We start from the raw sequence: 10742 nt of genomic DNA on the forward strand, positions 1-10742 counted from the left end.
TGTCCTTGATCCCTCTAGGACATCCTCGCTCCAGCACTGTAAAATTCTCCTTAAATCAGTACTGCTACCTCACCTCCACTCTTCCCTTCCCTATCTTTCATGAACACCTTGTATCCAGGTATATTTAGTATGCAGTCCTGCCCTTTTTTGAACCCAGTCTCCATTATCCCCACAGCATCATATTCGATAGTATGTGGCTAACTGTGCCTGCTGTTCACTCACCTTATTTACCACACTCAGCACATTCACATACATGCCCAGTAAACTTAATTTAGACATGATTTCATTCCCTCTTACTTTGAACACACCTAACACTTCCTGTTACTATTTTCTACTCTGGGGCTATCTATCTCTCCCAATTTTCTGTGCAACTTGTTTTTCCTCACTAATATTTCCTGGTTCCCACAACCTTGCCAAGTTAATTTAAACTCTCCCCAATAGCTCTGGCAAATCACCCTGCAAGAATATTGGTTCCAGCTTTTTTCAGGTGCAACCTGTCCACCCTGTACAGGTCTCATCTCCCCTTGAACCACATAGATTCTGTCCTTGACCTGGCAGCAGCATTTGGGTAGACAACCATCATTTTGAACTCTGTGAATGTCTGATCACCCAAATATGATTATGATATATACAGCTTTAACATTAGTTGTTCTGTTCTATCTTCAAGTGAACTTGGGGTAAGCCTTGCTTAAATTGCGCACAGAGACCTGCCAATCTGAAGCCATCAGTGGTGCAAGTTGAATTAGAGGACTCTATGACTAGGCACTTAAGTAAGGAACAATATTTTGAGGCTCACTCTTATGCAAAGAGTTAATGCAGGAGATAGGATTTTGTTGGTTTTGATATTTCAAGGAGATAGTAAAAGTTTGTAGTTACTGTAAATATATTTTTTCCAAAAATCCAATACCTTTCTGGCTCACTGCTGCTGTAAGTCCACCCTGCAGTCTCAATAATTAAGTAGGGACCCCAATATATTGAGTTTCATTCGATTACTGTAAGTTGCTGGGGGGTGGGGGTCGGGGGGGGGGGGGGGGTGGGGGGGGTGGGGGGAGGTGCTGGCGGTTGGAGTGGTGTGGTGATGGTGGGAGGGTTGTTTTTGGCAGGATTGCCATTTTACCCCAACATGGCCCACCATGCCAGAGGAGACATGGCTGAGAGATTAAGGTTTTTAATCAATCCTCGCCTGGATTCTTCTGGGGAAATTGTGCTATTGACTTGCTCAGTTGCAGATGTGGGACCCGTCTGGGTTTAAACCTGTGTGTTGTCTGAACTTTGAAGATTAGCCTGTCTGCCCAGGAGGGAAAAACAGTTTGGACCACTCTCCTTTTTTCCCAGTTTTTACTGGTGTTCCATTTTAAGTTATACAAGACCAGTTTGGACCAGTGTTCTTATTTCCCAGTTTTTACTGTTTTTCCTTCTGGGTGGAAACAAACCCTCACATTTACCGCCTGGAGTAAGATGTGTGAGGGTGAGTGAACTCATACACCAAATGTACTACATTTCACTTAAGCCTTATAGACTGCTCATTTCCACTTGATGAATATGAGGGAAGTAGTGGCCAAAGTGACACACTTATACACATCCTTTGCTATAGCCTCCTGGGCCCAACCATTTGGGGAATGCCACAAAGGCTGTGGCCAACAATGACATCCTTTCATTCTCCTGTCTGGGAGGACTGTCCCTAGTATGTTATATCCACTCAAGATTAACAGCTTAATATAGCTCTCATTGCCAGCAGCAACAAGGTGCAGCATTCATTATGATGAAATTCTATTCCTCCCAACACAAATATGTGGACTATAATCCTGGGAGACATATGCCAGTTATAGCTTGCAGTTTAACGCCTTTACCTACAACTGGGAAGGAACCAAACTCTTGAGGCTAGGAAAATGGTGGGAGGTTTTGGAGAATCATGCTGGAGGCCGTGCATCAGAACTCTGGCAATGGGAAAATGGCTCCCAATTATGTCGGTGGTGGGAAGGTAAGGAATTGGCAAACTCACCCCTTAACAGCAGGAACCTCATATTTATGCAAAATGGATCACTTGTATATAATTTAAATATCCTTCATCGTAATTTAATGTAGCCTTCCCGATTAAGTGAAGTTGACATGAGTCTCTCAAGCTTTCAATAAACTGGATATGGAACTCTGGTAACTTAAATGTGGCTTACATGGCCAACTGTTAGAGTTCTTTTGCTTTGCAAGAGTGTGAGTCACAGGGAGCTGCATTGTCTTTGGAGAGTTTTCCTGTGTTTGAACTTGATAATCTGACATACTGAGGAGCGGAGTTTTAGGGCAGAAATGACTAAGCCAAAAGCATTGAGTCTAAAAATTAAAGGGGCATCACATAGCTGAATTCCATTACATATCTGAGTTCCTAAGGGGAGGACACTTCGGAGAGTGCCTTTAAAGAAAGGGCAAGGTTGTGGCACAATGGGAAACATTCACCCAGTACTCCTTCGTCCTCAAGCACAAGAGGGGATCAATACTACACAGGAGCCAGTGCAGGCAGCCCAGAAGCAGCAACAGGAGGAAGCACAATGGCAGGAGGCCAGGAAGCAAGGCAGAGGCAGATGCAGGCCCCTGGCACTTTCAAGAGTTTACAGGACCAGGCTGAGATACCTGTAAATGTCGGAGAGCCCGTGCCTGAAGAGACTACAGCTTTCCAGACAGATAGTTTTCTAGTTTCGTGCCCAAATGCAGAATTTCCTGAGTCCATGGGCACCCTATGCCAGTGGCCTTTATGGTTACTGCAGTTCTCAATTTTTATGTGGCCACTTCCATTCGGGGGTCTACAGGTGAGATTTGCAGCATCTCCCAAGCTGCCACTCATCACTGTATTAAGGAGGTGACAAATGCACTGTACAAGAGGGCTGGAGACATCAGAAGATTCTGGACAGATGAAGACAGCCAGTCGGAGGAGGCAATGAGATTCACAGCCATCCCCGACTTTCTGCGTGTTTAGGGTGTAATAGACCGCACCCATGTTATCATTAATGCACTATATGAGCAGCCGGTGGAATTTGTCAACAGAAAGGGATTCCGTTCGCTTAACATGCACTTAATCTGTGATCACAAGAAGTGAATCATGCAGATGTGAGCTCACTATCCTGGTAGCAGCCAAGGTGCCTATGTGCTTCAACACACGCCTGTTTGTGCTGAGGATGCAGATTCTAGGTGATGAGGGCATATGGCTGATGACACTTGTCAGAAACTCTTACAGTGAGGCAGATGAGAGATTCAATACCAGTCAAGGCACAACAAGGACCATTATAGAGCAAACCATTGGTCTGCTTCGATCACTGTATGGGTGCTTCTCCAGTATGACCCAGTGAAGGTCTCACAGATAGTTGTCATGTGCTGCGCACGGCACAACATCGCCATGTAGATGGGTGAAAACATCAGCCTGTAGGAAGAAAAGGAGGTAGTAGCCTCATCTGACGAGGGCAGGGAAGTAGAAAGTGAAATGGAAGGGGATCCACAGCAACAAACTGCTGCCATTGTCTGATCCATGGAAGTTGACACATGGGAGGCAAGGACCACCTCATTCTGACCCACTCCCAAACACCTGGTCAACAATCCTGTTTCCATGGATGACAAATATTGTTGCAATGAGGCCCTTTCATTTCTCTTTCTCTGTCATCACATAGAGGCCTGCATCTCAATTTGTGAGCAAGCTGCCAGTGCCCCATTAATACGTGATAATATGCATCCTACCTTTTTGAAGGGACAATATTATGAACCCTCGTATGAAATAGCACGCACTGGATAAAGCACTTCAACAGTTTAATGTGACACTGGTACTCCTCCCTTAACATAGTTATATAGCACCAGTGCTATCTTATTGTGTGAAAGCGAACTTTCTGAAATGTTTCCACGTGCTGCAGCAGAGGGCATCCCAACATCTGAGGATGCAGTCTGACGAGGCTGCTGCTCTCTCAGCTTCATGGCCTTTGATGACTATGGTAGGCATCCTCTTGCAGTTCTGGGCCTGCATGGGCCAGAGAATATCATGCTGTTATAGAACCACCCTGTTTCCCTATGATTAAGGTACTCCTGGTGGGTATCCAGGGGCACTGATAACCTTATGTTGGCCCACTGCTGCAGTGAGCACATGGTACCAGTGATGGTCTGCAGTTTGGCATTGATACCAGGAATCCACTGCGTGGTCTCCTGGGCTTGTCTCTCTATGGTGGTCATTACCCTCTCTATGGAGGAAGCAACATGCTCTACTACCTGGACTCCTCCATTGCCTGTGCTTGTCTGCTCAAAACCTCAGGCAGCTCCACCACATACTCCCCTGTTTGCCTCTGCAACTCCAACAGGTTGAGTGTGAACCTCACCAGAGGCCTTCCATCAACTGGGGGTGAAGCAGGGGGCTGCCCTCCAACAGTTCTCCAGTGGCCAGTGCCCTCACCTGTCACTGCCTCCCTCACCTGCATCACTGTGAGGTACTTACTAGATTGTGAACTCCGGCCAGCAGGTGAAGGACTCCTCACCAAGCTAAGTGTATTTGAGCTGGTGCTAGATGCAGGAGACATGTGGCACTGCGCCCTCAGAGACATCCAGATGGCCATCCTCGGATGAGATGTAAGGCCGAACACAGATGGGCTGCTCATGATTCTCTGCAGCAGTCAATCCTGCAAATGACACACAAAAATAACTATTTGAGAGATGATGTAAAGGTTCACTACCATCGAAGAGAGTGTAGCAGACTGTCACGGTAGCCAGAGATGATGGATAAGTGCAGTTCCTTCTCTCTCTCCACGCCCATCAATCCAAACTCAGCATCAATTATGGACCATCTGCCCTGCTCCTCTGCCAGTTTCAGGGCTTCTAGCTCTTCCTCGGTCAGCGGACCAATCTCTGGCACACCACCCCTAGTCTTGGATCTCTCCCTGAGTTGTGGACCTTTTTGTTCTACTAGCAGAAGGAGAGAAAAATTGAGGTTTCCAGTCCGGCTGAGGAAAATTCCTTACAGCCGGAATGCCCCCTGGTCCTGTCACGAAAGTATAATAATTCTTATAATATTATTGACCTACTGAAAAAGTAGATTAATAGTGGGGTTTGGATGGTTTCTCTCTGTGTGTGGGGGAAATTTAATTGAATTGGAGACAGCTGGTCTGGAGGCTTGGTTTGGAATGCTAAATAGGTAAACATGGCTGAAGTCTCAGAATGTTAGGTGAGGAGAATTTGCATTTTTAGATAAATCAGGGCAGTCTGAAATTCAAGGAGATGGTAGGATGTTACACCTAACCAGAGAAGCTAGGCCAAGTAGTGTGTTTAATTTTCTCCAAGGTTACTGATAATATGAGCACCATGAAAAGATTTATATTATGAGAAAGGTAGAGTTCCAAAGACATATAGGAACAATGGAATTTGCATTAAAGGGGAGAAACATGTATGAAGGGAGATGAGGCTATGTGTTGAAAGGCATTGTAAGGTCTACCAGAAATGTGAAAAGCCTCCAGTATTTGTGCATTAAGCTGCTTCAACAGAAACCGAAGCTGGAAAAAGCAACTTTGAATTCGACTGCCCAGGGTATTGTGTTGACTTGCCTGGATCTGTTTAAATATATTTTTTTACCATTGCCTTAACGGGGGTATAAGTGGAATCCAGATTAATTAGGGGTTTTAGGAGTTATTATAATAGTAATTTGTAGAACTATGTATGTGCTTGAAATCTTCTCTTTTGTTAATGAATGTTAAGTTTAGTTTTGTAAAAAAATCTCTCGAGTCTTGGTGGACTTATTACTATGGAATACATACCTCAAAATAAAATACACATTGCAATATCATTGTGACAGCGTGATCAGGTTTCCCTCGTGGATTTGATCTGCCTTGAACACATTATCTGCCGCATCATAACTGTCCCATGAGGTGTCAGGTTGCCCAGTTGTCCTCTCAGGCAATCTGGATAAAGTGCACAGGAAGCTGGAGATTCAGATGATGCATAGACACACAGCCTATGCAACAATGGAAACTGGTGAGGGGGAACACGTTACACTTCAGTGACCATCCTCACCCTTAAACATTCAATGCTCCTTCTTTTCGTGCCTTTCACCCACTAACTGACCATCTGACACACAAATTCACCATTTGTAGTATGGAGTAGGTGATTCAACCTTTCTCAACACTTGAACTAGCCCCTCAGATGGAGCCCATAGCCACTCACCTCTGCAGCAACCTCCATTAAGGCCACCTTGGACATTCGTGATGGCCTTTTGCAGCCATCAGCTGGATATAGTATCTCTTTGCATTCGCAAATGTCCTGGAGGAGGTCACAAAGCAAGATCTCATTGAACCATGGGGAGATTCACTGCGTGGATTGTGACATCTCTGAATACAGTTAAATCTGTTGATACCAGTGATGGGACTTTTACGAGGATGAAGATTTCTTCCACTTGAGCCCACAAAAGCTTTTTCAGCACAATATGCACAAATTTCACAGTGCTGGCCAATTCAATTGCGATCCTCCCTCGGAATGCCTGCATGCAGAATTGCAGCTATAACCCAGGGCTTTCTGCCCTTTAAATATGGTGCCTTTTCCTACATGGGGATCAAGTGAAGTGGGCTTCCTGGCATCAGAGCTACCCCCACCGTGTGGTATGGCTGCGAGCCCATATTCAGGTTATTGCACATATTCATGAGTTTGCCACTACATGATTAGATTCAGGTGACCGCATCCTTCCCACACCAGATTCCTAACTATATCTGGGCTCACTGGTGGACTCAGTGATGGTAGGACTAAATCCAGTCCTCTATGTCTCCCATCTGGGGGCCTATAAAACAAGTTTCCTCTCAAAAACCATATAAAGACCCCTGAGGAAGGAGAAATGTGTTGATGCCAAGTTAAAACATATCACATTACAACTGGGGCCAGAGATAGAGTGATTTAACCTAACAGCACCTCTGGAAAAGGTAAGGTAGCTCCTGTGCACTCCTATCCGGATATGCTGCCCCATCCTGTGACTGCCTCAGTTATAAAGCATGCTAAACTACTGTTATAAAACTGTGGTTTATATCAAAAATGGCTTTATTTACTGTGTGAGCTGAACACCCAAGATACATTTTAAAATGACTGACAACAGCATTTTAAATGACCTAAACAGCAGTTCTTAAGATGGACGAACGTTTACATAACTTCACCTTGCAAATTTGCAAATTACAAAGCTATCAGAAAGGATTCATGCTGTTTCGCAGTAGCCTGCCAGGGCAATCAGATTAAACAAATGTGAATGGCCCATCCCTGATCTATTCATAGACATCCAGGCAGAATCTATTTATTCAGGTGGGTGTGGACTGAGCTATTGAACTCAATCACTGGCTGGGAAGCAGACTCCACTGACTATTTTGTTATGAAACATTCATATTTTTCATAATAGTATTGTGGGGTATTGTAAGGAAGGTTTATGGTTGGGAGTGTCGATGGTTTTGCCTGTGTGACTGATCTAAATGAATTAGAGTCAGGTAGGCTGCAAGGCTGAAATTATCAAAAGCGTTAGGTGTAAAACAGACTTTTGAAATGAAGATGGGCAAGTGAGGGTGAGGATGAAATTTGATTTTAAGATAATTGGGGAGTTGTATGATTTTCAAAGGGTGGTAGGATGTTTAGAACTAACAAGGTAAGCAAGGCCAAGCAGTATGTTTATTTTTCTCAAAGGTACTGACAATATTGGCAACATGAAAGATTTTTATATTATGAGAAAAGTAAATTTCCCAAGACATGTAGAACAATGGGATTTTACACATGAAAAAAGGATGGAATGGAAGGCCATGGGGGTGTGGCCGTGTAACACCTTGAAAGGTACGGGTTCATGTAAAGCAGCCTTGGGGAAAAGCCTCTAGTCACCTTTGCAGAGGTCTGCTGTATCCAAAGCCATTGGAATTCCAGTGTCGAGTAGCTGCTGTGGTAATCTTGCTAGATTGCTTGTGTAAATTTAAAATCAATTTTGGACTTTTCCCTTAAAGGGGGTGGGTTGTTGGGCATCAGGTTAATTAGGAATTTTGGGATTTGTTATAATATCAAGTAACTGTAATCTTATGTATGGGCAGAAGTTTTACTTTGGTGGGCAGGCACGTGCCCGACCCACTCGAGTGCAAAATGACACGGGTTGACATCAGGCAAGCATCCCGACATCAATGTGCAGTCACTCAATATTTCGGTTGGTGGACGTCTGCGAGAATCGACAACGCGCCTGCTGACAATTAAGAGGCCTGTTAAGGCCACCAACAAGGTAACTAAAGACATTTTTCACTGTCTGCCTAACCTTATGGTTGGTGGGCAGGTGAAAAGGCCAAGTGGCCTTTGCACTTTTTTGGAAACCTCATCCATGGGCAGGATAAGGTTTCCAACATCAAATAAAAATGAAATAAAATTTTTCAAATTTCATTTATAACATGTCCATAATCATGTGACGGGGGGACATGTTTTATAATATTTTTAAAATTTTTATTTTTTTTTAACCCTTCATCTCCCTGAGGCAGCTCTGTGCCTCAGGGAGATTTTCAAGCGCGCACTCACACGCATGTGCGAAGTTCGTGCTTGCCCTGCTCACCCTCCTCCCCGGCCATGATCACAGGCAATGATTGGCTTCCCGACTGGCCCCGCCCACCCCCGCCAAGGCCAAAATTCTGCCCTATGTCTTTGAATTCTTTTCTTTTGTTAATAAAATGTTTTAATTTAATTTTTAAAATCACTAAAGAGGTTAGTAAACTCCTTACTTCTGAATTCAGTGCACAAATCTTCTCACAATAAATAGAAATTGCAAAACCGTTGTGATAGTGTTTCCAGGTTTACCTTGTGGATTTGGTCTGCCTGGCACATATCACCTGCCTCATCATAACAATTTAACCTAATTACTTTAAACAATGGACCTGGAATGAGGGGGGTCCCCAGCTTGCTATGACCATATTTGGCAACTGGCTAATTTGTAAATGGAGGGCAAGTGATAACAAGCTAGCCCTTTGTGGTAAATATCTGAAAGTGTGTTCTCCAATTACAGTAGTGGAAGCTCCCGTGTCTACTTCCATTTTTACTAGTTTACCATTCACTTGTATGTAACAAATATTGGCTCTGTCTTACCAACTTTCATGTTAAACAATGAAAAATGTCAGGATTTGTTGTTTCAGAGTCTTCTACACTGAAGCTGTGGAGCTGCAGCATTCCACACGAATCAGGAAATCACCTGAAAGACTGAACTTGTAAATTTCATGACCTGTGTAAATATAATGTCATGAGATAAATATACTTGTAAATACAATATGTACAGCAAAGTTAAAGGGGGAGGAATGTAGTAATTATGGTTTTGCTAAATGTTGGACTATACCTTTAAGAATAGTCCTGTGATGTAAGATCACATGATCTGTGTAAACCAATGTGTTAGCAGTGCAGGCTACCTCCACAGTGTAGAGATAGAGATGGAGTTGAAAACACACGTGTGGTTGCTGCTGGCTGTAGAAAGTTGTCTGCAGATCAACTCTATTACAACTAGGTGACAAGACCAGACTACAGCAATTGACAAGCAAATTCTTTAAAAAAAACACCTGTTGTGGTCACCCAAGAAGTGGAAAGAGAGGGGAACCATTCTACCACTTCTCACCTGGCTGTAACACTACTGTACAAAAAGGTATAACTATGCCATCCATGTGCTGCCCTGTAAAGAATGGGTTTAGAAGACTACATCAGTACTATATCAATGTAAAGATCAGTGTAGGATTTAAAATATGATTATACCTTGGAAGATAATTATTAAATAACTGCCAGTTTTTCTGTTTCATTTTGTAGTATATTATGATTGGATTCTTGAAATTAAATGCTTATGAAAATGCATAGGTGCATTTGATTGAAAGTTACATTCTATATCTTTTTCAAAACTCAGTCCTTTTTGATTTTATTGCAACTAAAGATTTAACATATAATAACTTTTTTTTGATGAGACACAGCTGAATCTTATGTGGATGTCAGTTCTGAGAATGAACACTGTTTTACACTTTTGACATTCAGTGTCAGCTTTAAGTACACTTGAGTCAGCTCTAGCATAACATTTGAACAAATGTGTCCAGCTTTTAATTCCCCAGTCTTAATTTTTCTGCTTCTCACACCAGCTATCCTTTAAAGCTCGCTTTAGTTAAATTTGAAAGATAGTGAGAATCAGCCTTGCATTGTGGTCAGTTTTGTGCTAAAGAGTTGACTTGTTTGAATCTGTAATGAAAACAACTGAGTTAAGACTATCTGCGTTGACTTCATATCAGATGCTTAAGCTAACAAAGGGAAGAACATTTCATCTCGTGGATCCAGCTGGATCTATATTTGTCCCCTTAGCATAAAAAATGGTGTGCTTACCCATTGTGCTGTTCAGTTTCTGATCACAAATATTACAGCATTATTAAAAGAAGACTCAGGTTCTGCACTCTACAGCACCTTACCCTGTTTCAGTGTTTATCTAAGAATTATGCCTGTGCAGCCTTAATTGTTTTGAAAAACCTATCACACTGGGTTGCTACCTGATTGAGGGCTGCCATCTTGATTGTGTTTCTAGGGCTAGGTTAACACTTTTTCACTCAGTCTTCATTCCATCACATCTAAGGATCCACTGAAAGCAATAGCTTAGAAGAATAAGGGCAGCAGACACACGGTAACACCACCACCTGTAAGTTCCCTTTCAAGTCACAGACCATCCTGATTTGGAATTATATTGTCATTCCTTCTGAGTCAAAGGGTGGGATTTACCGGCCCCACCT

At 43.1% G+C, this 10742-nt stretch overlaps 1 long non-coding RNA gene across 1 annotated transcript; it reads left to right on the forward strand.

Moving 5' to 3' along the window:
• Window positions 1-1867: 1867 nt before the first annotated feature.
• On the forward strand, window positions 1868-9276 carry LOC121275842. The gene is made up of 3 exons (XR_005942574.1): window positions 1868-1981; window positions 8055-8236; window positions 9132-9276. It is a non-coding gene; the product is annotated as an uncharacterized LOC121275842 (long non-coding RNA).
• Window positions 9277-10742: the final 1466 nt, after the last annotated feature.

The sequence above is a fragment of the Carcharodon carcharias genome, chromosome 3, assembly GCF_017639515.1.
Source record: "Carcharodon carcharias isolate sCarCar2 chromosome 3, sCarCar2.pri, whole genome shotgun sequence".
Classification (NCBI taxonomy): Eukaryota; Metazoa; Chordata; class Chondrichthyes; order Lamniformes; family Lamnidae; genus Carcharodon; species Carcharodon carcharias.